This window comes from Mus musculus, chromosome 1 (assembly GCF_000001635.26).
Source record: "Mus musculus strain C57BL/6J chromosome 1, GRCm38.p6 C57BL/6J".
Classification (NCBI taxonomy): Eukaryota; Metazoa; Chordata; class Mammalia; order Rodentia; family Muridae; genus Mus; species Mus musculus.
This window is the reverse complement of record NC_000067.6, coordinates 186,933,783-186,960,233: the sequence shown is the minus strand read 5'-3', so window position 1 is coordinate 186,960,233 and position 26,451 is coordinate 186,933,783. Positions and strand designations below refer to the sequence as shown.

General features: G+C 42.6%; 2 long non-coding RNA genes across 3 annotated transcripts in view; one reads left to right on the top strand and one right to left on the bottom strand.

The window, feature by feature from the left end:
* Positions 1–14,257: 14,257 nt before the first annotated feature.
* Gm39731 lies at positions 14,258–18,876 on the bottom strand. Its single transcript, XR_865833.2, has 3 exons — positions 18,706–18,876; positions 16,365–16,548; positions 14,258–14,290 (listed from the first exon to the last, which is right to left on the bottom strand). It is a non-coding gene; the product is annotated as a predicted gene, 39731 (long non-coding RNA).
* The window catches only part of Gm39732, a 25,125-nt gene continuing 16,615 nt past the window's right edge, over positions 17,942–26,451 (top strand). For both annotated transcript variants that reach the window (XR_865837.1, XR_865836.1), the window contains exon 1: positions 17,942–18,015. This is a non-coding gene — a long non-coding RNA (predicted gene, 39732). The remainder of the gene's footprint in view (positions 18,016–26,451) is intronic.

The following is a 26,451-nucleotide window of genomic DNA, read 5'->3' as shown; positions in this document are numbered from 1 at the left end:
GCCACTCTGCAGGTCTTCATTGGGCTTTGCTATGCTGGTCTTCACTAAAGATGCTGTGGCATTGGTTTGCCTTGCCTTCTTTGCACCATTGCTTGAAGTGACTACATAGAAACTCACCAAAGAACTTCTTGGACTGATTGGCAGAGCCTCCTGCTTCTTCCAGATGGAACTGCTGTTGTTGATTCATGAATTGTGTCTTCCATTTGGATCGAGTTACCACTGCTGATTCATGTGACCTGGACTGCAGATATCCTGATAACAAAGATTGGAATCACCCAAAAGAACTATTTCTAAACAGGCCCACATCCTCCTTTGACCTATTAACCTTTCCTTTCTACTACCTCTGGTGGGTTGTGGGCTAGAGATTAAACTAGCTTGTGAAAAAGAAAATCTAAGCCTACAAATATGTCATAGCAATTTTAATCCAGGAAGTAGTAGCTGCTGGTGCCTTACTGGGTATATTGCTTAAAACATAATCAGTATACTCAGAATTTTCTAACGATCAGCAGGACTTGCTAAAGTTTCTTGTGTAAGCAAGCTAGTGAGAAAGGCTGCAGGGAGACTGTCTCTGTCCTATAGCTTAACAGATTGATCCTTCAAGATTTTAAGCAGCTGCCTGCCTCTGCATAAACACCAGAGGGCGGCACATCTGCAAAGGCATCTCCTGCTGGAGGACCTGAATGAGGACTGCCTGAGAGACCAAGGATTGGTGACACAGACAATGCCAGCCAATCAGGACCTGCTGTTTAGAAGAGATGCTTTCTTGGGACCAATGGGGCACAGGTGGAGGGTATTAAAGAGCGTGCAGCAGCATCCTGACGAGTTTGTGGTGTTTCTTACCTGCTCCTGGAGTCTATATCATTGTTTCCAGGCCACCTCACCTCCAATCCCCAAGGGCAAGTAGGATCACGCAGCAGGTGGTCCGCAGCACAGGCAACAGAACAGCCCAAGCCATTGCTGCCTACCACAATCTGAGGAGAATATGTGGAAGTCTACACATAATCAGCTTTCATCATTTTATAACCCCAGCCCTGTGATTTCAATTCTGTTACTTCATAACTCTTAGCCCTGGGTTCCTTATCCATTGAATGGTTTACCACATACAGATTTAGGTAAAGATTAAATATGTATTTCATACAGAAGTGAACCTTTTAAACACAAGCTGATTCTTTAGCATGCACAAATACCTCATACCTAAATTGTTTTCTGATGTTTGTCATAACCCAGGTATGGTTGTTAGTAGCTTTAAGTGCCATCAAATCACAGTATATACCTCAGAAAATGTTTTCAGGGTGTGGGGGGAGTTCATTGATACAGCAACCAATTAAGCAAGATCTCCATAGTCACCACAACTTTCTGTGACTGTTACCATTTCGGCATTGGCCTTCCACCAGCAAACAGAGGCAGTTCCTGAAGGCTCACACAATTGGTAGCACACTCGTGCTAGTGAAGTACTGCTAATTCTTAAATTTTGCATTATATTTGCTTATTTGTTTCCTTGAGAACACACACACACACACACACACACACACACACACACACACGCTTTAGGTCACAGATTTTTGCTACATGACTGGAATCAGTTCTCCCCTTGTACCACGTGGATCCCAGGGAAGGAGCTCCAGTCCGCAGGCTTGGGGGGCCTTTATATGCTTTATATTTTTCTGGGCATCAGTGCAGTGTTTTTAAATTAAGGTTTAATGCTAAACTGAACATGAACATGGACACAGAGGAGAGGGAGAGAGAACACTTATTGCAATTTTCACTTTATTACAATGATGTGACGTTTTCTCCTTCATCAAAGAATGTGAGTATCCATCTTAGACAGTAGCACAAAACATACAGCAGAAAGTGACAGGATTGTAAAAGGTTCTCCACAGATCTCTCTGATATTGCTTTGTAGATGTACCCCGAGGATTCAAAACACTAACTTAGCAGTAAATGACCAAAGCCTTCTCTTTCTTCTTGATACACCACTATTTTGGTCTTGAAAATACTTGCTTAATTTAGGACCTCCCATCGTGGCAGAGCTAGCCCAACCCTTTCTTCTCCTGGGTTGTGCCTCTTCTTTCTTCCTTTCCTTCCTTCCTTCCTTCCTTCCTTCCTTCCTTCCTTCCTTCCTTCCTTCCTTGGTTCTTTTCTGAAGGAAGTCCCTGCTCAGCCCATCTCTCTGATGGAAATTCAAATCCCTGAATGGCTGATGGCACGGATCTGCCACACAGTAGTGAGCATCTCTTTCAGTCACTCTGGGGCTTCCAGAATGATCGGCAGCTTCAGTTCCACCTCCTCCTGAGCAGCTGCTCATTTCTTAGCCATTGTGATGTTGCCTCCCTCTTCCACTGCTCTTTGAAAGGACGGCCATCATAGAACATCTTATCACATAATTCGGACCCTCAAGCATGATCTCAGAATAGTTTTGGTGTTGGGTACCACATTCTTATTCTTGAAATGTCCCCTTATCTGTCCTTGATGCCTTATCAATTCTTGTTCTGTCCTTTGCGTTTTTCTTTTTTACTTACTCATCCTGATTTTTCTAATCTTTAATTTTTCTGAGTGATCTCCTTACCCTCTTACACAAAGTCATTCATAGTTCTCTAGTCTGTCATTCAAAGCTTCCCCCAAACCATGCCCAGGGTGTAGAGTGGCTATTGGTCTAGGCGGTGGAAGGCATGGTTCACGTTAGAACTATTTATTTATTTATTTTATATTTGTCCTGAAAACTGTGTAGCATGACAACACACTAGGAAACACTCTAAGATTTTGACTAACATAAACTTTTGGAAGCCTTGTGGCAAGCTTATGAGGCAGGTGCTATGAGCAGATCTCAGAGCTATGAACGTAAACCTAGGAAATGTGAGTCCATGCTCTCAATCACATTGTTTCTCAGCCAAGTCACATGCATTCCTCCAGACTCAAGTGTCGGTTCTTATGGACTATCTCAGGGTCACCACAGTGACAGCACCAGGCTCCCACTCCACCCATCCAAGAAACACCTGAGCATGTCCCTCCTGTGCCATGCAACCCTGCCAATGGCAGGGATGAGACCACAGATCACAGAGGCACTTGCCGGATCACAGTGAGAGCTCAGGGAGTGCTGAGTGGAGACATAGTCGAATAAATGGAAATAATTTGTCAGATTGTCAAAGTTATAAAGAAAACCCAGTGCATGGCAAATCACTGCTCTCCCTGCCCACCCCACACACCCCCCACCCCCGAGCTTGCAGTCTTGTTTCTGTTTGCTCATGAGCCCTGGAAATTAACCACTGGGTGGGGGGTTAGGGACACAGCAGTCAGAAGGAAGGGTCATAGGAGTGTGGTACTCTTTGGAGGTGCTAAGCCAATGGTCACTCACTGTCATTTTTTCTTTAAGGGGCAGAGACAAGGAGATGGGATGGCCTTTTCATAAACCTCTCGATCCCTGCACTTGAACCTCCAAGGTACCAGACAATGGAGCTTCTTGTTGCCATCAAAAGCTCTTCCCTGGCCTTCTATGCCATTGCTTGCTGTCAAGACCAGTTCTCTTGGGGGTGACACCTCACACATCTGAGGCGGCTCCCCTGCCCCATGTTACATGGGGTGTCTCAGAGTGGGAAACCCTCAGGTTTGTATTAAATCCCATTTAGCTGGGCTTCAGCTCGTTCACATTCACTGGGAACTTTTGCTTCTTCAAACCTTGGTAGCTGCTTATGAATTCTGCATTCACACTTGACTGGGAGAGACCAGGAGGTGGCCAGACAGGCCTGCTAGTGACACAGTGAGCAGCCAGGAGGGGCATCTCACAGTAAGAAGCTCACATCAAGGGAGTCTGAGCTCAAGAGAGTTACCTAGGCTGGGAGAAGCAGCAAGAAACAAAAAACTAAGGAGCCTCCCTTCCTCTCTGAGCGCCTCTAATGACCTGGGGGGAAACTGCACAGCAGTCATTTCGCAGATCCGATGGCAGGTCACTGCGACAGATGTTCCCAGCATATGTACAGAATTAATTACCCACTAGTAAACAAAGTCTGTGATGCGAAGAGTCATTTTGTCCACATTTCTTATGATTTTGCTGTTAGCAGAAGCTTAATTTTTCTTGATCATCTAGATCTCCTTGGATTAAAGCTCTTCTTATTGGGCTCTGAGGAAGGGTCCAAAGAGAAATAAGAGCCTGGGTCACTAGAGAGGAGGAATAGGTGGAGGAGAGGGGTGGGAGGAGGGGAAGACAGCAGTCAGGACAACAGAGTCAGCCATCCTGAGATGGCTGGCTACACAATGAAGAGTGATTGGCAAATTGTCTGATTAAAACATTGGATGCCAGTCGTATTTAAAAAAAAATTCTAATAGTTACCTTATATTTACCAGCACTTAAACTTAATTTAGCCTCGTGCTGGGGAACAGCTGCGGTGTCTAAAAGGACACAACCACACTCGGGGAATGAGTTTCCAAACAGGATTCCTCTCGAGTGGCTTTGAAGGTTCTGAACATATTTCTGTCTGGGGATGTAGAAGAAATTCTGATGTCTAGCAATCAACAAAAGACAAATTAAAAGGAAGGACTCAAGAGCCTCTTAAGTTTTCTAAGGTAATTATTTCCTTGACTATATTCATTGTCAACAACAAAAGCAAAACAAAAAACTCAACCCAAATACCCTTCAAAGGGCAGAACTGAACCCAGGCCAGCTCAGAACCAGCAGCTCTGTTTTTGATCCCATTCAGCGGGGCTTTATATTTTTCTGGGAATGTGCTAGGGAGAGGCGAGTCAGAGGCATTGCTTGAATGCTCTTTCAGGACTGGGCTATAACTAGCGATTATGGATTCCTAACGCTAGGTACCCATTTCCTGCTCTCTCTTCCTTCAAACTCCACCCGTCACAACTAATAAAAGTCTCTGCAAAACGATCTATGATTTTTGTTGTTGTTTGGTTTGGCTTATGAGACAGGGTATCTCTGTGTAGCCCTGGCTGTCATGGAACTCATTCTTTAGACCAGGCTGGCCTCGAACTCAGAGATCTGCCTGCCTCTGCCTCCCAAGCGCTGGGATTAAAGAGGCATGTACCACCATGCTAAGCTTGATCCATGATTTTTAATGCCACATTGGTATTCATTTTTGCTGCAAGCCACCAGAGTCTGGCCATTGAAATTTTTTGACGTAGAAGTTTCTTGTCCTCACTTCCCAAGGAACCCCAATTATTTGCCTTAATTCCCCCACAATTGGGAGATGGATTATGAACCACTTTTTTGTTTGTTTCTGCCAGCGTTGTTATTTAGAACATCAGCTATCTACTAAATACTTCATGAGGTAGGACTGCAGCTCCTTTGTCTTGGCTTGCTTTATAAAGCACGCCACCTGTGCCTTTAGTTTGGTAATTCTGAGGACAATGAGCTGTAATCTGGGGACTGGAGAGATGGTTCAGTGGTTAAAAGTGTGTTCCAGAAGCACAAAGACCTGAATTCAAATCCCTAGCATTCATGTTAAAAGAAGCTGGGGACAACGATGCATGACCCCTATAACCCCTGCTGCTGTAAAGGGTGAAGTTAGGAGGGGCCACAGGGCCTGACGGCTGCTAGCCTAGACCGTCTCAGAAAAATAAGGAAGAGCTGCCATCTTTCTCTGGATGCCAGGTGTGTGCATGAGTGGGTACATTTACACCTGCTTCCTGGAAGTATGCTTACACTACACACACACACACACACACACACACACACACACACACACTTTAAAGGCACAGTCATATTTATATTGCCTTGGTTCGTCCTCCTTGATAGATATTTGTAAGTAAACACTGACCCCAGGGGTCATAGCCCAAAGATTCATGAACTTGATACAAGTCACTTTGAGATACTTAGTTTCAGCATAACAATGCAGGAGAATTCAGGAGGCAGTCTTCTGGGCATGTTATAACTATGCTGCATTCGGCTACTCTTTCATTAAGGAAAACAATAGCAACCTAATGCAGATTGTATATTTCCCTGCTTCTTAATCTCCATACCATTGTGTTTCCATTCCAGGCCTTATACATAATTCAACCCTATTTGAACGTGCTAACATGGCACGGTATGTCAAATATTTAGAAGCGGGTCAAAACAGACCTAGTTGCAGAGAGCTGGGGAGTCCTCGGCTGTGCTAATTTATTATTCCTCGCAACAAATGATTAAACCAATTCTCTGATTAATCAAAACTGTACTTTGGAACTAGCCACATGAGACCGGAATTTTAAATCATGTTATGCAGACTGTGGCAATATAAAGAACAAGATTGAAAAATTAATTCTATAAGAAATATTTAGCAAATAAGCATTAATCTTTTCCCAGACTTCATGAAAGATCATAGCCACTCTCAAGTGCACTCTGTAAAGTGTGCTCTGCCAAGCACCAAGGAGGACAGGAGTGTGTGCGTGCGATGGTGAGCTACTTCTTCATGAAGGAGATGTAGCACTCTGGACGACATTCCAGGATGCAAAGCCTGCATCACTTCTCCTAGTGACTCTTCATGTCCTCACCCCGTGCCATTCCAAAGAAAAAGGCTCAGTTCTCATTTTCCACTGAGACCTCCACAAGTGTAACTCAGGAGACATGGTACACAATCATACCTTGCATCTAGTCAAAAATATGGCATTTCCTTCTCCTCTGGTTCCCACACATGCCTGGCATACACTACACACACAAACACAAACACACACACACACACACACACACACACACACACACACACACTGGAGTACAAAGGTAAGGCAAAGATTTTGTTTTCAGAAAGCAAAGAATACTTATGTTGTTGGTGATGTGGATAACACAGGGATGTGGCTAGTTTGTGAATGGACAGACACTCTGCCTACCATATGATGTGCACCTCATATTACAGTGGTATATGAGGATAATATGTCAACATATGATGCTGTTGCATTTCATCATCTTATCCTGTTATACAAGCAGGAAAAAGTACCACAATGCATAGCATCCTGTGGTATGATAGCTCTTTCTATATACAACTATACATTTGTGTTACGCTTTAAACAAGAGGTAGGAACGATACATGCCTAATTGTGTAGAGTGGTGGAAGCCCTGGAGTGTGAAATCCTGAGTGATGTGTGTTATTCTCGTGAGTGTGACCATGTCAAGAATGCTAGCTCAGACACATGGGAAAATGGCAATGCCCTGATCCCCTGGTCCATGGGTCTCAGAGGGATGGCAATGTCTTCCTCAGGGTTTGTGTGCAGCAAGTTCCACCATAGCTTCCTTCCTTTGGATATTTACAGCCTGATGATTGCTTCGCTACAGAGACTAGTTAAGGCTGTCTCATTCATTGATCCATTGTGCACCATAAGCCCCAGCTCCTTGTCCAGCTGTGTGAAATGACCCCTTCTGTCTGCTCAGCTACACTGAGCTTAGAGGGTGCTACAGTTTCTCCATCGGGGAGCCCAGTTTACTTGATCTCAGCCTTTCTCTGTGTCCTTGTGGCTGTTTGCCTTTCCTTCATTCCCTAGTAAGGTCAAATCCTTGAACTTGTGCGAGGACACGGTACCTGATAAGTCTAACGTTCCTGACTTCCTGCCTACTCCAGCCATCTTTTCCCAGTGAAGAAACAGATAGTAAGATTTTCATGCCTCAATACTGTCCACCAAGGTTGGCTTCCCACCTCTAAGGTCACAAAGTCTGAATTTCACTATATTTACTTAACCTTGGTTGCTTTGCCTGATCTCTTATCAGGTTCCCATTGAGCATGCTCTGGTTTTTCCTTCTCCAGTTCTATCCAGTCTTTATTTTTAGCCCTACTGTGGTTATTAGTCACCATTTCAACTCCTCCATTCCCCAGCACTTCAGATTCTAGCTTTATGATGACAGCACATGGAGTTACCCGACTCAGTCTACTCATCTTCATGTCAAGATTAATCACACTCTGCAGTTCAAGTTCTCTAACTAACTGCTGGATCCTTAAAGGAGCCCTCTCTTGTGTTCCGTCCACCTCTCTCCTAGGAAGCGATCCTACCAAGGATTCCAGTTTCCTGTCTCTCAGTTCTCCTTTTCTTTCCGAACCTTGAACCCAAACATGTAGGATACAGAGGAATAACCAAGAGAGGGTTGCCCTACATTTTTCAAAAGTACAGTTACTACAAAGTCATAGCCATTAGTGGTAAGCAGGTTAATGGGTGATTATTTTCTTTGGTGTCAAATTCTTCTTCTAGAATGTAAACATTTACCTTTTGGTATTAACAGAGCCTTTAGTCTGAGGGACTGCTTTAAAACATCTCCATTTTTCGCTGGATGCTCAACAGAGTTGTAGATATTTCTCTGAGTTGTGTCTGTGTCCCGGGGAACTCCTTTTCATTTGCTGCACATTTCAATGCTGCTTGCACTGTTGCCTCTTTCAAGGCACAAGAAGCATCGAGTAACTAAATAAACATGTAATTATGGTAAATTATAGAGTGGGCAAGAGGAGACTTCTGTGATTGGCAATTAAGAATCCTGGGCACTGGAAGTAATTCAGTTTAATTCCCTAACCTGAACATACCAACTTCCTAACAAAATTAACATTTAAAACATTAAAAGGCATTTATAAAAATTATGAACAAAACTTGAAGGAAATTAATTTACCTGTAATTACATTAGCAATAATCACTTGATGTTCCAAGCACAACCAAATGCATGTCCTATTAATGAAATGCGGTGACTCCCCTGCCCTGTCTGCTTTACATTTTATCTTTGGTGGAGCTAGGAGTTAAACTAAGTTATACATGCTAAGCAAGCGCTCTACCACGGATAGGTGTCCCCAGCATCCTTATTCTCTTCGAAAGATGAAACATGCATTTAAAGCTTCCTATACATTATGAAAAATCTCCTTAATTTATTGAAGAGATAAGTTTAACAAATTAAACACCAAGAATACATTGATATAAAGAGGACCACCCTCCTAAAATGTATTCATAGTCACTTCTTTTTAGTCTTAAAGGGGCTTGCTCATACATTCTTTGTCTCTTGGCTTTTGTTTCTGGTGAGATTCCTTTTTAAGCAAGCTGTACTCATGAGTCTTAACCAAGGGGATTATACTAGCATGGAAACCCCTCACTTTGGTGACCTGTTTTGGTAATCTGTTCTGCCACTTTAATAATGTTTTCTCTATGATTTGTTCCAGTACCCACAGGCTTTCTTTTCTGTTCCTGATACTGTGCTGTATGCTGAATCTTAAGAAGAGATTGAGGGGTTCATGCCATGCTCACAAAGACAGCACTCATGTACTGTATTCCTATGGTCTCAGTAAGATCCCCGGATGGCCAACTTGTAAGGTCTACTTTAATTACACATAATGTGGAATACTGATGTTGCCCCACTGCTGAATCGAACTGAAGAAACTTCAGCCCCAGCAATGGGGTGTAGAGCACACCTTTGTTACCCTTGGGCTGCTGTGCTGTTCAGTTCCTCACGGTTCCCTGACTTTAGTGAGCTAAAGTGCCTTTAGTGTACCAGTCACTGTTCTGAACAGCATTTAATCCCCTCTGTGTTTTCAAAAGTTCTTAAGCTTAGAAATGAAGAAACTGAGACTCTAGGGTCAGTTGCTTGACCAAATTCTCATATCTAGAGAACAAGAAGCTGAGTTACACAACAAGATCTATCCACAATAGTCCTGCCTCCCCCGAAATAATATGCCATTGTGGTAAACACCAGGTGAGCGAGAATGGCTAGTGGACACTTCACACAGAGCAGCAGATACCAAAAAGGCAGAATGATGCACCCGTGGGGAAGGCAAAGCTCCCCCACGGTCATGAGATAGTTTCCTTGGGGCTAGGAGATGGCTCAGTCAATCAAGTACTTACCTTGCAGGCACAAAGCTTGACCACGTCAGTGTGATCCCTGGGCCCTACAGGATGAAGGAAAAGTCCCTGCTCCAAAGTTGTCTTCGATTCCAGTCAGCCCCTCTCGTCTGCATGGCTAATTCCAGTCAGTAAGAGACCTTGTCCCAAAAAAGAAAATGGATGGCCCCTGAGGAGCAATACTTGATGGTATCCTCTGATTTCCACATGCATGCATACCCATACATATATGCACACACACACATGAACATACATGCAAACACACATGAACACACATGCAAACACACATGAACACATATATACACGCTGAGGGGGCGTGGGCAGGAGAGGGAGGGAGGAAAGCAGGGTGAGAGAAAGAGAAGAGGCCTTCTTTTTTGGAAGGCCTTTCTTTGGTGAGCAACCCATGAGCTGGTCTGTTTTGTCTTAGCTGCAGCCCCTGGAGACTTAGGACACTGGATGAGAGCTTTGCAGTTCTGATCTGTCAGAGAACGCTCGGTCTGTACACAGAGATTCTGCGCTTGACTCTCTTACAAATTTTAAACTTGTTCAAATGTTGTTAATAGACCGAGAAAATTTGGTTTAAGATTCTATACTCATCCAGGAGACAACAGATCTGATCATATTCAGGGAGGAAAAAGTGGTAAACAAGAAAAATAGTTCTGGCTCCCCACTGACTCTGAATTCATTTTGCCTGAAAACCTATTGACTTAATTTGCAATGATTTGGGGAAGTAAGTAGATTTCTGCCTCTGTGACAGGTTTAGAGGAACAACTTTTGTTCCTACAGGAAAAAAAAGTTGATTAATATGCAGGCAACATTAACTCAGGCCTTTTACAATCACCATTGGATCTCCCACTGAGCGGCCACCAAACCAGGACAGCTTAATCTAATAGTGCCCTTAACTTAGCATCACCACTTAGCACCCAAGCTCCCAGCGAGTGTCAGGGTGGCCTGAGACAAGCTCCTTGATTCCAGAGGTGAAGGGACCCTGTTCCTTCCTTAGATACCACACCTGCCTTTTCCATCCTTCCAAGAGTGTCTGTGGAAGGCTGCTGGGTCCCTGGCTCTCAGTCTTTCTGAGCGCGTACTCCAGGTCTGCTTGTCCAGTCTGCATCAGCAGGATGTAAGCAATGCTTTATCATAGGGAGCAGAGGAGGCTAAAAGTCAAATGTCAAACAGGGGGACTGGAGAAGGGATGAAGCCAGACATGGTGCTACATTCTTACAACCCCAGAGCTCCAGAGATTAAGGGGAGCCTGGGGGGTGCTCTATAGTGAGAGCATATGACCAGGGCAGGGTGGAGGAGGAAGAAAGGGAGGAGGAAGAGAAGGAAAGAGAAGAAACGGAGTGTGAAATCAAGACTATGCTATCATTGCAAGATCAATGACCTTGTCAGGCTTCATGGCTGTCAAAATGTCATCAGTGCGTCCTGCTACAGTGTACTAATGGCTGTAACAAGGTTCCAGTTAGAAAGGGCATGTATTAGCTCCTTTTCTGACCTCTGATAATATACCTCATGGAAGCAGGGAAGAGAGATTTATTTTGACTTGTGTCTTCAGTGTGTTCAGTCACATGACATGTGATGGAGAAGGCGTGGTGAAGTTATCCATAGTATCAGGTCCATGTGGCAGAGTTCTTCATGTAAAAGAGACAAAAAGAACAGAGCCTTGAAGGGCCACACCACAGGCTCTCCTCCACCAAGTAACCCACAATCCTAAAGGTCCCACAACTTCTCACAATACCACTACCAGCTTCGGACCAAGCAAAAACAGACAGGTCTATGGAGGGACATCACACATTCCAGCCACACAAGGAGTGAACGCAGACTGAAGCACTTTTAAAAAGCTGCCATGTAGGCTAGGGGTACTTATATTTATATGCCCCTAGGGTTCTATCAATATCCCAGTGATGGATATCCTACTTAGCACACCCAACGTTTTGAGAAAATGGTTCTCAAGTGTAATTTTCTTTGCACTCAACAATGGTAGCAGTTACTTTCCCAATGTTGTGACAAAACCCTGTGACCCAGGCTTAGGACAGGGTTATGTGGCCTTTAGGTTCAAGGGGCCATCACTGTTGTGGGGAAGCAACAGGCTTGGCAGCTGCAGCAACAAGCTAAGAGCTCACACCTTGAACCACAAGTACAGAGCTAAGAAAATGGCACACTGAGAATGAGAGGAGGCTTTACAATCAAGCCCACCCCCAGTGATGTACCTCCTCCAGCAAGGATGCATCTCCTAAGCCCGCCCCCAACACGTGTCTACCCGGGGACCAACTGTTCAAATGCTGAGGCTGTGGGGGATCATTTCCTCCAAACCCCACAACAACCAGGATGTCCTGAAGAGCAAATGAAAACTCGAGAGATTCAAACAGGCTTTCCTCCAACAGGCACGGCACAGGGAAGCCCATGAGTCTGTATTGACTTACTAGTGGGAGTCACAGTTGACAAACAACTTTCAGAACAAACAGCAAGCACATAGACACACAAGGCAAAGAGAGATTGTAGATCTTTGCTTACTGGTTTGCTATACAGTCAAAATAAGCCAAAGGCAGATTATTTTATTGTTTGAAAAATCAAGACCATCCTCAAAACGTAGGCTTTCTTTCATACCACGGACTGGAATCAGTCGGTCCCTCAACGTGTGGGACAATCAGAGTCCCAGTGCTCAGGTGGGCAAAGAGTCAGCAAAAAAATGAAAAACAGACAGGAACACCAGAGAGAGTGTTGGATGTGAATGCAATGTCTCAAAGCAAGCATCAGACCTATATTACAGAAGAAAACAAGGAAGTTAAGGCTATCCAAGGTACATTGAGATTACCCGATGCAAAATGACTCTACACAAAACAGAGAAATGTATACATAAAAGCTACCAGGAACCAGGCAGTGTTTACTACTGGGATAAAAAATCAGCCCTATCTAAGATCAGCTTATTCTTAGAAGCCAGGGGCAAGGGCTTTATGCCCTTGCCATAGTTCCAATTCTAGTCTATTGTATAATCCACCTTCTCCCTAGGCCATTGTAAATGCCTGTGTATGGGAGTGACTCAGCTGTTATTCTAAGTATTTACTCTAGTTCCTTTTTAGATCACAACCTACCTTCTTCCTAGGCCATTGTAAATTCCTGCATATAGGAGTGATTTGGCTGTTATTCTAAGTTTACTTTGTAGAACTAGACCTGAGATTTCTAGCTTTTATCCAGTAAATTGTAATACCTGATTTCTTTCACTATCTACACTGGAGACATTTCATCTGAATGAGTAGCATTCTTACTAAATTCAAAGCCCAAGGTTGGCTCAACGATTTCCTAAGATATTGGAACACTGGTGGAGGTCAATCTAACTTAGCTATTTGTCAAATCACTCCTTGGAGGCACTTATAACAAAACAATACTGAAGGAAGGCACAAAAAACTCTCAGGGACAAATCTGAAACACATCTGTGTTATGGGATGCCAAAGAACTTCCAGGAGACTAGTTTCTGTGAAACTTTTTACCTCAGACCTGTAACCAAGCTTTTGGGCTTGTCACACAGATTTCACTGGAGTGGGTGTGACACTTTCGATTAGTAGACCACATAAACGTTAACTTTGAATCTTGAGTTGCGCTTCTTCCTCACTGCCTGAAAAGCAGGATTCCAAATAGCAAACCGATCCAGGCCATGGCAGGGCATTCTGGCATTTTGTTAAATTAGGTCAGACCAGGATAGCCTATTTCTTTTTTTAGATTTACATTTTCTTTATGTGAGTGCTTGTCTGTGTGTGTGTGAGGGTGCACTGTGTGCATGCAGTGACTACAGAAGTTGTTAGATCCCATGTATTGGAGTTACAGATGGTTTTGAGCCACCACGTGGGTTCTGGGAACTGAACCTGGTCCCCTGCAAGAGCAGCAAGTGCTCTTAACTCCTGAGCCTCCTCTTCAACCTCACTGGTTCAGAATATTGCTTGTTGAATGTTCAACTCATGCTTGCCTCAATGAAGTGGGTGGAGGGGAAACAGGTTGTCTTAGGGTTTCATCGCTCTGAAGAGACACCTTGACCACAGCGACTCTTCTAAAGGAAAACATTTCATGGGGCTGGTTTACAGTTTCAGAGATTCAATCCATTATCATCATGGCGTGAAATATGGCAGCATGCAGGCAGTCGTGGTGCTGGAGACGAAGAGAGTTCCACATCTTGATCTGCAGGCAGCAGGAGACTGTCTCACAGTAGGCATAGCTTGAGCATATATATATGACTTCCATGCCTGCCTCCACAGAGACACACTTTCTCCAACAAGGCCACACCCACTCCAACAAGGCCACACCCACTCCAACAAGGCCATACCTGCTAGTAATGCCACTCCTTATGGACAAGCTTCAAATGTGGTCTATGGGGGAACATTCCTATTCAAACCACCACACAGTTCATTCTAATGAACATTTTCATAGTAAATAAGAAGAATAAATAGCATGACAAACATGCATTTGGGTTTTCTTCTTTCTGTTTCTTTTCTGGGTTTAGGCAGCAAATGATCCTGAGCTGAAATGGACAAAAAGCAGTTTTAAAAAGAATATAGGTCAAGACATTAATATAAATTTGATCACCTCCTTTTTACTCTCTAACATTCCCCATGATAAATCAACCTTTTTCCCTCCACCTCCTCGTCATGCAAGCTTCACCCTCCCGCGCTGATTTCGGATCTTGGAATGTAAATCTGTGACAAGGGCATCTATATATAATATTAATAGTGCCGAGGAGGGCTGGTGTGAAGTGTGTGAGCTTGCCAAGAAACGAGAGATCTGAGCCCTGGTGTTCATCCTTGGCGGCGAACGTTACATCTTCAGCAAGACAAATGTACCATCATTAGGAGGTAGAAAAAAAAAAGAGAGAGAACGGAAGAGATAAAAGAAAGGGGAGGAGGAGCCGGGGAAGTAGCCATCTTGCAAATGGGTAAGATTTAGGTTCCCATCAATCTTGCTAAGCCAGGTCCCCCGAGATACTGTCAGCCGCTACGGGGCAAAACAGATTGCTGGAGAGATCTCTTAGAGTCAGACAAACAAGGCAACAAAGAAACCCCAGAGAAACACACTACAGAGAGGAGAGTAGCTCACCTGGCAGCGGACATGTGAAATGTTTGCCCTCTTTATGTACTTGGGAAAGAGAAAGGAACTTTACCTTATGCAAGAGGAAAGGAGACCTGGGAAGTGCTACCACCCATTTGGGAACTTTATTAGAAGTCACTAAGCATCACCTGTGGGCACAAAAATATGGCAGGTGCTTTGCGAGATGTGGATAAAAAGACAAGGAGACAGTCATCTAACCCTTGATCTTGACTTAAGGTCAAATACCAACTTCTCGGCAGCAAACTGGGATGCTGTCCAGTTCCTTTGTGACTTTATGTCAATCATGGAGGGCATGAGGGTGGTTTCCAGCTAAGGGTCCTTTGGTGGGCATGGTGGGCACACGCACTTTGAAAGATTACCCTGAGTTTGAGGCCAGAGTGAACTACATGAGATAGGTCATGTGTCAAAAAGCAAACACACGTGACTAGCTCCTTATCCCTGCTCCTGCTCAGTCACCACAGAAAACTCAGGTCCCACAAGCTAAACTTGGGTTGAGTTGTTACTTTGTTTCTGTATGTGGCTGTGAGTACAGACTCCTCAGGAAATAAATAAATAAATAAATGATTATGCTAAACCCTAAACCCTCTGTGTGATATCATTAGGATTGGGGTTCAGATCGGCTTCACAGGGGAGGAAGACTCCAGAGCTATCTTTATCTAGTGTTCAGAGGGAAAAGAGTGCATGTGGGCATGCTCATGCTGACACCCTGATCCTGGTCTTTCAGCTTCTCCTCAGCCATGAGAAATAAACATTTGTCCTTTCAAACACCCAGACTTTGGGTTTATTAACAGCTGTATGATCTGTCTAGACCCACTAGGAAAATGAAATTCACCTGTTCCTAAATTGTTTAAGCCCCACCCACTCTGCTCTTACTTGGCCACTTCACTTAGAGCTGGATTCATTATTCTGTTTATCAGATGCCAGATGTGAGCAGAAAGCTGACTGGTGGATTTTGTTACAAGTATTTTTAAGGTTTGCTTTGGAGAAGCCCCATGTCCTGTTGCCAAATGTAAAAGCGAGTCTGAAGCCAGTCTAGAGCTGTTAGCTCTGAGAAGCCTTCCCCACTCCACCACTTTCCACCACTCTTGATAACTAACTCGGCTTCTATTTTATTGAGAAATGTTCAGCATGATCCTGGCCATTAGAATCCAGCTCCCAGCGCCTACCACCAATCTGTTTTTGAAGCTCATTTGAAAATAGTTCAAAACAAAAGAAATCAGGCATTTAGTTTTTGTAGGAGTCTTCTTTACAAATTATGAAAAGGGAAACTATTACTCCCTCCAAACATTTAATTCAGGATTCTGTTCTTTGGAGAAAATAACTTATGGGTAGTTGCAGACTTAGCTTCATGGGGGGTTGGGGGGGGGGGGACACCAGTAGTAATTGATGCAGCCAGACTAAGCAAACACATGCTCGCTGCACTCCCTTCATTCTTGAAGTTCTTGAAGGACTAGGTCATCAGCACCTTGCCGCAAGCAAGCTGGTCTCACCTGGTCACGAAGTCCTCTGTTCCGTCGGTGGTCATAAGTTGTACTTTGTTGAGACTAAAATGTATGAAATTATGATGATACTTATGGAAGATGATTGGGAGAACTTATTTAATTAACAATAATGAGCTGTCTTAGCCCTAAATGGCATGTCTTCATCAATCCCTCTCCTCAGGGCCAGGGAATCCTGTGGAAGAGGGAAAAAAGAAAGCAGAGGAAATAGTGAACACCAAAAAACCAAGGCTGTCTAAATTAATGGAGCAAGGCTCATATAAACTGACAAAGACTGAGGCAGCATGCACAGGGCCAGCACAGGTCTACACCAGATCCTCTGCATATATATTATGATATTATGCCTTTTAATCTAATGTTTTTATGGGATTCCCCATGTGTGTGCAAGCCAGTGGATCTCTGATTCTTGTGCCTTCTCTTGGGCTCTTTTTGTTTTTCTGTCTTGTCCAACTTCGATGTGATAGCTTTTGTTTTATTTTATTATTATCCTTAGAAGCCAGTTCTTTTAGAGACATAAAGGGAGTGGAGTCAGAAGGGAGGGAAGGTGGAGAGGAACTGGGAGGAATAGAGGGAGGAAAAACTGTCATCAGAATATATGATGTGACTAAAGAATCTGTTTTCAATAAAAGAAAAAATAACATATTGTATATACATAGTATGCTTTGTTACAAAGAAATATAGTGGACCTTTAAGTAGAAGGTATCAAAGAAAGAAGTCCTTGAAATAGAAATTTGATTTGAATGTCTGTGGCCCACTCTCTATATCTGAATAGGAAAGAAGTGGTCCTCCCCCAGAACTGTGTCTTTATTAACAATCCTACCAATCTACCAATCTAGTCTGGAAAACAATCTGACACTGGCTCCACCAAATAACTCAAGGATCCATACGCATTTTTGTTATGACCTCTCTTGCAAAATAAAGCAACAGGAACTGAAACCTGGCAATCTGGGAATGAAGAAGGAATATTTCCTTACTGGTCTCAAAACACCAACAGTAAATTTATTCACATTAAATAAAATACTATGTAGTTGCTTAATCTGCTTAAATTTGTGTTTACATAAAAATGAGGATGTTTGTAACAATCAAAACTTTGTTGTAGAGGCCAGGAAGTACATGGGTTGGGAGAGTCTTTGCCGAGGTTTCAGGAAGCCCTGGATTTGATCTCCAACGTTGCTTAAGTGGGATGAAGTGGTGTGAGCCTGAGGCCCCAGGCTTCGGGAAGTGAATTTCAGAAGCTCAGAAACCCAAGGTCAATACATAATATCAAACAACAGCAGCAGACCAATATACATGCAGTTTGATTTAAGTTAGCTTGCTTGATGTCTCATATTTAGGGGTCATCTCTTTTTTATTTTAAATTCGTAAGAAATTAATTTACTTGCTAGCATTTAAACGTTCTCTATAGTTGTCTCTCTAAGTGGAATTCATCTTCTGCATTGTGGCAGTGTTAGAAAATATACGGTACAGTGTGCTTGTCATGATGACTTTCTTCCCCAAATATAGACCTGTGATTTATTCATTAAATATATCTGACATCTTGACTAAATTCCTAGCTCACTGTAGGATGAGGCTGTCTCTCATTCATCTTTCTATTCTGAGCACTGACACAGGACTGGGCCCTGACTGAACGCTGTGACTCTGTGTAAGTCTGTCTGAAGGCTTATTATTTCTTTGATTAACGAGAGGTTTAGCTGAGATGATCAGAAAGTTCTGCGCTGATGAATTATGATTGAGGATGCCATACACACACTCTAAAGTTGGAATCGTGGTAGGTCTTTCTAAAAAAAAAATAGTGTAAAAATTTGACAAAATAAATAGCATAGTCAACAAACTGTGCAGGGAGAAGCGCTTGCCATGGGCTCAAATTAAAGACAGACAAAATGAAGAAGACTTTGAAATGTGTATCCATCGATGTGAAACATTTCTAGGAAGGGGAAAGGGACAGCAGTGCTTTAGCCCGCAAAAATAGCCTGGACTACGATAAAAGTTTGTTTGGAGAATGGCTGATTAGTTCAAGGTGGCTGGACTCCACTCTGTAGGTGTAATGGAAGATGAAAATCACACTAATATTAAAAGCTGGATTTGAGAGGAAAGAAAGACAAGGCCAGGCCATGGTGCATGGGCAAGCCACAGCAGAGGAACTGGGATTTGAGCTGAATCTTGGGAAATGAGAAGGATTTGAGGACTGGGAGAGGATAAGGTTGAATTTAATACTGAGCAAGTGTATGTGGTAGATATATTTAGGTCAAGGGGACAATTTGATTAAAACGAAGCGTTTGGGAGAAAAGATTGTGAAATGATAGACGATTACAGGGGGGGGGGCATTGCGTACCTGAGACTTTAGCTGTTTCTCGTGTCCTGGGTAACTCGAGCTATGCAAGGGGCTCCGGAATGAGAGGCAGGAGAGGCGGAGTCATGGCAGACACAAGATGGCACAAAGACTGCACTAGCAGTTATAGAAGGAACATGTTACCTAGACCAAGCATGAGGTAATAAATAATCAGAGAGGAGACCTGGCAGGGGTCAGTAACAGGGCTTATAGAATGAAGTTTTGAGAATGTGGCACATACATGTCATTTATAACACATAGGAACATGCAAAAGTGTCTCATTTGTTCAAAAAGTTTCATTTTGTATGTGTTTGTTCATTTGTATTGAGGTGTATATATTTGTGCATGCATGCTTTGCCTGTGTGTGTGTGTGTGTGTGTGTGTGTAGAAGAGAGAGAAGGAGGTAAGGAGGAGGGATGGGGGGAGGGAAAGGAGGGAGAGAAGGAGAGAGAGAAAGGGGGCACAGAGAACAGTGGTTTCCCTTAGGCAATGTCCATCTTGATTGCCGAGACAGGCTCTCTCACAAGGCTGGAGCTTATCTCTTAGTCTAGGCTAGCTGATAAACCAGCCCCACACCCCTGTTTCTTTCTGATTCCTAGAGATGGGATTATACGCACACACCACCATGCCCAGCCTTTTGACATAGGTCATGGTAACTGAACCCAATTCTAATGCTTGCGCAGCAATTTACTGACTATGTTATATCGCAAGTGTAAAGTGATGAATTCTATTCATTGGTATCAAATCTATTGTGGCTAAAACATGTGTTTAGCCACAAGTAAGGTATATTTGATCATTGGCTACAAAAATAGGAATACAGTTATCTCAAATAATAATAAGATTGCTACTATCTGATTGTAGATTTAGCTACTGGAAAAACTAAATTTATATTTCGACTTTCTTAAATTTTTACTCTTGTTGCCTTCTGACCATGATACTTCCGTACCTCCAGATATTAGGCTAATATTTATTTATGACAGGAAGAAAAGATAAAAATGTATCCTTTTATATTAATCTAGAAGGATCTTGCTTACATTTTATTATCCAGAGGACCGCCATGCTCGTTTCTAGTACCCAGGGCATCTGAGCATGTGCATCCTAGGGATGCTGCAAAGTCGAGATACTACTGTTAACTAGAACATGCAGGAGCAGGAGTGGCATGGGGGCAGTTGGAAGTCAGACTAGAGTGGTTTGATACCAGAGTAAATGAAAGTTCTACAAGTGGCTGTTTTCAAGTAAGAACAAATGAGTTGTCATTGAAAGCAGACATCCATTGGTGTACCTTGGGATTCTTTGTCCTCTGAGTTCCTCACATGATGCTACTTCCGTTTTCCCAGCTACAGGAATGGCATATTGGTTTGCCACTATCCTTTTGCTTGTTTATGAACAATAATATTTATCTATCTATCTATCTATCTATCTGTAACAATAAGATGTCCTCGGTAGAGAATTCATCTGAGAAGAAAAGAAGCCCATTAGGGCCCTGTGCTGTTTTACATCAATAAAGGAAGGCCCAGATGGGAGCAAAAGCTTGAGGGCATCATTGAAGTTAATAAAAGAGATACATTTACAATTTCTCTAGCAGCCTTGAAAAATATTTACCAGCAAGAAAAATCTTAGAGTAGTGAACAGAGTCTTTCTCAATGTTGACTGTGAAGTTTCTTGCAAAAATGTAAAGCAGGAAGAAAATTCTTCAGGGATCTCTATTTCTAGGAAGTTTGGCTGGAAGGCAAAGAATGAAGAAAATAGATGCCAAGTGTGCACACAAAAACCTAGTCTCTTAATAGAGAAAGACTCAAGAAGGTTGAAATGTTGATGAAAGGAATTAACAAGTTTCATATGTTCTGAAGACTCTCAAACTGGTTCCTCTAGCTGCCCCGCTCTGAGCTCTACATACATGTGTCATGTGATGCTTTGACCTGATTATCTTACAGTCACTTCATGGATAAACAGTTTGGAATTAGACACATGGCCTCCCCCATAATCCCCCTCTCTATTATTTTTAACCCATTGCTTCATCAAATACCCAGCTTTACAGATATTTTCTCCTTGATACATTTTCCCTCATCCCTGTCTTTCTGATGACCAAATCTAGCTCTCTCAGTCCACTTCACTGCCAGTACCCCCAGTCTTGCACTGACATACATAAATGAATCTATCCATTCGATCACTGATCATCATAAAGATTTTCTCTACTCCAATCTTTCCTGATCATATAATTAAAATTATTTATGTGAAGTCTTCTATGATTCTAAAAACAGACCAAGTGTTCAAACTTTTGCAAAAATCTCTATGGTTACCTAGCTCTGTTTGACCCCCCATCATTATCGCTAACTACTCTTTGATTTGCTGTTTTCTGCATACCCACACTAGTCTAATTTATGAAATGCACTGTTCCCCCACTCTACTCAGGGCATTGTTTAGAGTTTCCTACATCCCTTCACTGCTGCCCAGACCCCTTCTCTTCATTTCTCTAATTATGCTGATACCTTATTTCTTATTTCAGTTACAACTGAATAATTCACTTCAAACGACTGGTTCACACACAAGGCCATAAACTCTACAAAGGCAGGTACTGTGGATTCTTGGTCCCTAGTACAGTACAGCCTATGGTGGTTAGTGTCAGGTGAGAACTTGCCAAATTGGAATCACCTGGAAGAAGAGCCCCACAGCACGCTTGTGGGTGAGGACCTTGATTACACTATTTGATGTGGAAAGCCCCACTTTAATGATGGGCAGCACCATTTCTGAGGCTGGGATCCTAAGCATTGTAAGTGGAGAAGGTGAACTGAGGAGGAACTCTCTGCTTCTGGCCCTTGGACACAATGTGCCTGACTTCCTCAAGCTCCTGCTTCTGTAGCTTCTCCACCATGACGTACTATATACCCTGGCACTGTGAGCCCTTGTTAAATTGCTGTTGTCAGTGTTTATCACAGTAATAGGAAAAGAAACTCTGACACAGGCAGTGAATGAATATACAAATGCAAGAGTGCCCATCAGCCACAAAGTCACCCACACAGCTTCGTCTCTGGGATATAGAGATAGGCCAGTTATAGAAGAGCCATTTCACACATAGCTTTAACTTATTAAAGGCATGTTTATAGTGATATCAGGTGATATAGAAATCATCATCTGAGTGGCAGGCTCAGTTATGTGACTTGCAGTCCCTTCCCAGAGAGCTGCAGATGCCACCTTACTGGCAGCAGCAGCAACCACGTGATTTGGTTATGTGAAAACACGTAATGGTGGCCATCGTAAAGAGAAACTTTAATATCTGACCACATGCCTTCCATCTCCAGTGGGATCATGGTGAGACTGTTTGAGACAGTAACAGCATGGATGTCTAAAGAAGACAACCTAGTGCAGGCACCTGACAAAGGCTATCCATGATGTGTGATTGACAGTCAACACTGCAGTGGGAAGAGATTGAATTGAGTGGTTCTTTGTTGGGAAATGTGTTGTGTAAGTACCCAGATGTGACTCTGAAGTAGTCTATTAGCTTTCTTGAGAAAGTTCCAGACAATGGAATAAGAGTTTAAAAGGATGCACAGTCCACAAATGTGGGCAAAGAAAATAAGTAATTGTCTCTATGTAACTCCAGGAAAATAACTCAAAATCTATTATGATAATTAGAATTTGATTAAGAAATGCTTGTTAAAAAACTAGGTCATATTTTTATATCATTGATGACAAGTCTGATAACATTAAAATATAGTTCTACTTAAAATAGGAATAAAGTAATTAAAATGCTGGAAATTAATAAAAAGTTAACAAGACTTAGATAGTTATATTAAGAAAATCACTCATTTGGCATTCAATAGATATATATCAAGTGCCACGCAGTGGTATGAGCTCTGCCAAAAGTGGATAAAACACTACATTTCAGAAGTGTTTATCCTATCTGGAGATGATATACAGCAAGCAAATAAATTTGCAACCTGATATGTAATAACAAAGGTAGGAATAGATGCTCAGGGAAAAGCCATGGTTCAGGACACAAGAAAAAGAGAAGTAAAAGAGGAGGGTTGGTGTTTGTTTGTTTAAATCGGAGTGCCAAGCAAAGCCTCCTGGGAAGTTGACATCGAAGCAGAGACTTGAGGAAGTGAGGTGTGTGTTGGCAGGCTCTCCAAAAGGCAACAGGAAATGTCAACATAGGGACTCAGGACAAGAGCTGCAGGTTCCTGAATTACCAAGGAAGTCAAAGTGAGTAGAGGAAAGACAACCAAGGGAAAAATAACAGGAGACGGCATCTCAAGACCAGCAAGGGCAGGAGATGGTGATGGAGCCTGCAGTAGAGGGCTTGCAAGCCCTAATGTGAATGACATGGCAACTGTGAATTTTACTGGAGAACATTGCTCACACGGGGATAAATGCAGAGATGAGTATCAGTTTGAGGACCAAAAGGCTCAATATTCTAAGTTACCGTTCCACCTTACTGTCACATAAAAATTAGGATATCTCATGAAGGACCTCAAGAAACTACTTTTAGAATTTGACAAACCCAAACTAGCTTTGTTACAAAGTTTATCTGGAATAAGGTATGTTGAGCATTCTATATATAGAATAAGGAACTCCAGCCGTCAAAATAGGCTCTGGGGTCATAACAGTTAAAGCTCCTGATATTACCTAGAAAAAGACTATTTAAACCACACAGAATAGCACAGTACACACAATATGCTTCTTCCTGTGTGATAAATGGCTGTGAATGAGTGGATAGAGGGCTCCATTCATGGGCAGGCATCAAACTCTAACGCTATTACTGATGCCATGTTGTGCTTGCAGACAGGAGCCTAGCATGGCTGTCCTCTGAGAGGCTCTATCAGCAGCTGACTGAGACAGGTGTAGATACTTACAGCCAACCATTGGACTGGGGTTGGGGACCCCAATGGAAGAGTTAGGGGAGGATTAAAGAAGCTGAAGGGGATGGCAACATAGGAAGACCAACAGTATTAACTACCTCAGACTTCTCAGAGCTCCCAGAGACTAAGCCACAAACCAAAGAGCATACACGGGCTCGACTGTGGTGCCCTGCATATATGTAGTGGAGGACTCTCTTGTCTGGCCTCAGTGGGAAAGGATGCTCTTAATCCTGTAGAGACTTGATACTCCAGGGAAAGGGGTGAGGTGGAGTTTTGGGGAGCGTCCTCTCAGATGCAAAGAGTAGGTGGGGGAGTGAGGTGAAGAACTTTGGGAGGGGAGACCAGGAAGGGGAGGCAACATTTAGAATGTAAATAAATAAAATAATTTAATTAAAAATAAGTAATTTTTAAAAAGCAGTTCAGAGCATTGGAGGGATGGCTGGGAGGTTAAGAGCACTTGCTGCTCTTGCAGAAGACCCAAGTTAGGTCCGAACACCCACAGGATGGCCCACAACCTCGTACAACTCTACTTCCTAGGGATCCCATGCCTTCTTCTTTGGCATGAGGCACACACAAAGTGCATATACATACATTCAGGTCATACACACATGCACACAAAATATAAATAAATAAAACTAAAATCCCAGTCCACGAAAGAGGAGTGACTTTAAGGAGTTTTGAGTGGAAGCAGAGAGACTAAAAGGAGAAATCTGCACTACTCGGCTGGAAAGAATTTTCCAGTTATACTTGCACTTCCTGTTAGAATAAAGTCTGGGTTGATGGTCGTATGCACGGCGATTTTGTTTCATATTGGCAGATTGCCTGCCTAAAAATAGGAAAGCATGAGTTCCTCATCTTCATTGATTATTAAACATTTGTTTCTTTTTTTCACCTGTGGTAATGGGATGGTCAAATTTTTACATTAGTTGAAATAATAATAAGGTAGATACTTCTACATGTAATAAATATTTTTAGCTTTGTAAAGATTTTGATATCAAATTCAAAAATGAACGATCCTCTTTATCTGAGTTTGCAGCTCAGCAATATTGGCCACTTGGGCCAGAGACTCTGTTTTGAAGACGCTTCTTCTAAACTCTTCTCAGACATCAGAGTCTCCTGGACCTTTCTTCTTCTTAAGGTCTATGTTAGTTACAATTGCTGTCATGATGAAATGCCAGAGGAAAATCAGCTTACAGCAAGGATTTTCGTTCACCATCTTAGAGAGTTCAGCCCTTGTCGTGAATCCTTGGCTTTCAGAAGATATCTGCTCACTTCATGATTACCAGGAGGCAAAGAGAAAAAGCAAAGGTCTCCAGATCCCCTCTCAAACCTTACTCCCAATCATTGGCCTTCCTCTCATGAGACCCCACTTTTTAAAGACTCTACCATGTTCAAATGATGCCACCAAGGGATGACCAAACCTTGTAGATGCCTTTGGAAGGCAATCCAGACCATAGTAGTGTCTTTCTCAGTCTTCCTGGTGGCCAAGGCTATGAACGTTGGAACACCTCTAGAATGTTCTAAAATTTTGAGGAATTTGGTCCCATTCTTCACTCATTTAGTCCCTTGGTTAATTTAATCTTATACTGTGGGAAGACTCTTATCACCCTTAATACTACCCCAGGTCAGCCTCACACTCCTGCCTTCTCCCCGCAGGCCCTGGCATCAAAACATCTCAGTTATGTCTATAGAGGCTTCTCAAATTCAATCTGCCTAAAGCATACTCACGATCATGATTTGTGCTCCATAGTGCTCATGTCAGAAAATATCAGTCTATGTCTCTGATCACCTTCTCCATCTGTCCAGCCCATACTTTTGAGGTTGTCCTCCATAAATATCAAACATATGAGAGGAAATAAGGAGACAAGAAATGCCTACCTAGCACTTTAATAGAAAGACAGAAATGAGAGACACATCCATCTTAAGAGATTAAGTAATCATGGCCTGTCATTGAATGAGAGACTATGAAGTCTTTACAGACCATGAAATAGCCTGATTGCTAAGTGTAAAGAGCAACTTGCAAAGCAATAGAATATCAGATGGAGAGAATGGAGTTTTCATCAGAGTGTAGAATGCTGAGGTCACAGGCACCCTAATGAGGCATTTACCACACTGTCCCAGCTATTTATCTGCAGGTTGAACAGCCTTAATCCAAAAATAGGAAATTAAATTTTTTGAATGCCAACATGATACCATCAGTAGAAAATTTCACACCTGACTTCATGTGACTAAGAACCACAATAAATATATCCTACAAAGACTGTGCTAAGGCCGGGGGTGTAGTTCAGTTGGTAGCATGCTTGTCTAGCATGCACAAGGCTCCAGCTATTCTCTCCAGTGCCATAGAAATGAAACATGAAGGTGTATTCCTATCACCTCAGCACTCAGAGGGCAGAGGCTGGGGAATTAGAAGTTCAAGTTCATCTTTGACTATATAGTGAGTCCAAGGCTATCCTGAGATAAGAAGGGGGTAGGGGGTGGAAAGGAACAGCACACTAAAATACAAGCACATTAAAACAGGGGAAATAATTTTCTCTTATGTAGGTCATCTTGTAAATGACCCTGTAAATGACCTTGGATTTGACCTTCATTATAGTGAGAGTTTTGACTTCTTAAAAAAACCCAGTTATGTTATAGGAATATGTTTTTGTTTTAATCTCTAGTGTGGGATATGGGGCTGCTTCTGATTGCCCATTGTAGGCTTAGATTTCTCAAAACATACATTTAATAAGGGTTCTTAAACACTTTAATGTCCCTGTAGCCCACTACCCAGAGCTAGTGGAAAAGAACGGTTAATAGAGCAAAGGAGGATGTGGACCTGTTTAGAAATATTTCTTTGGAGCAAATCCAATTTGTATTGCCAGGATATTAGCAGTTCAGGTCACACAAA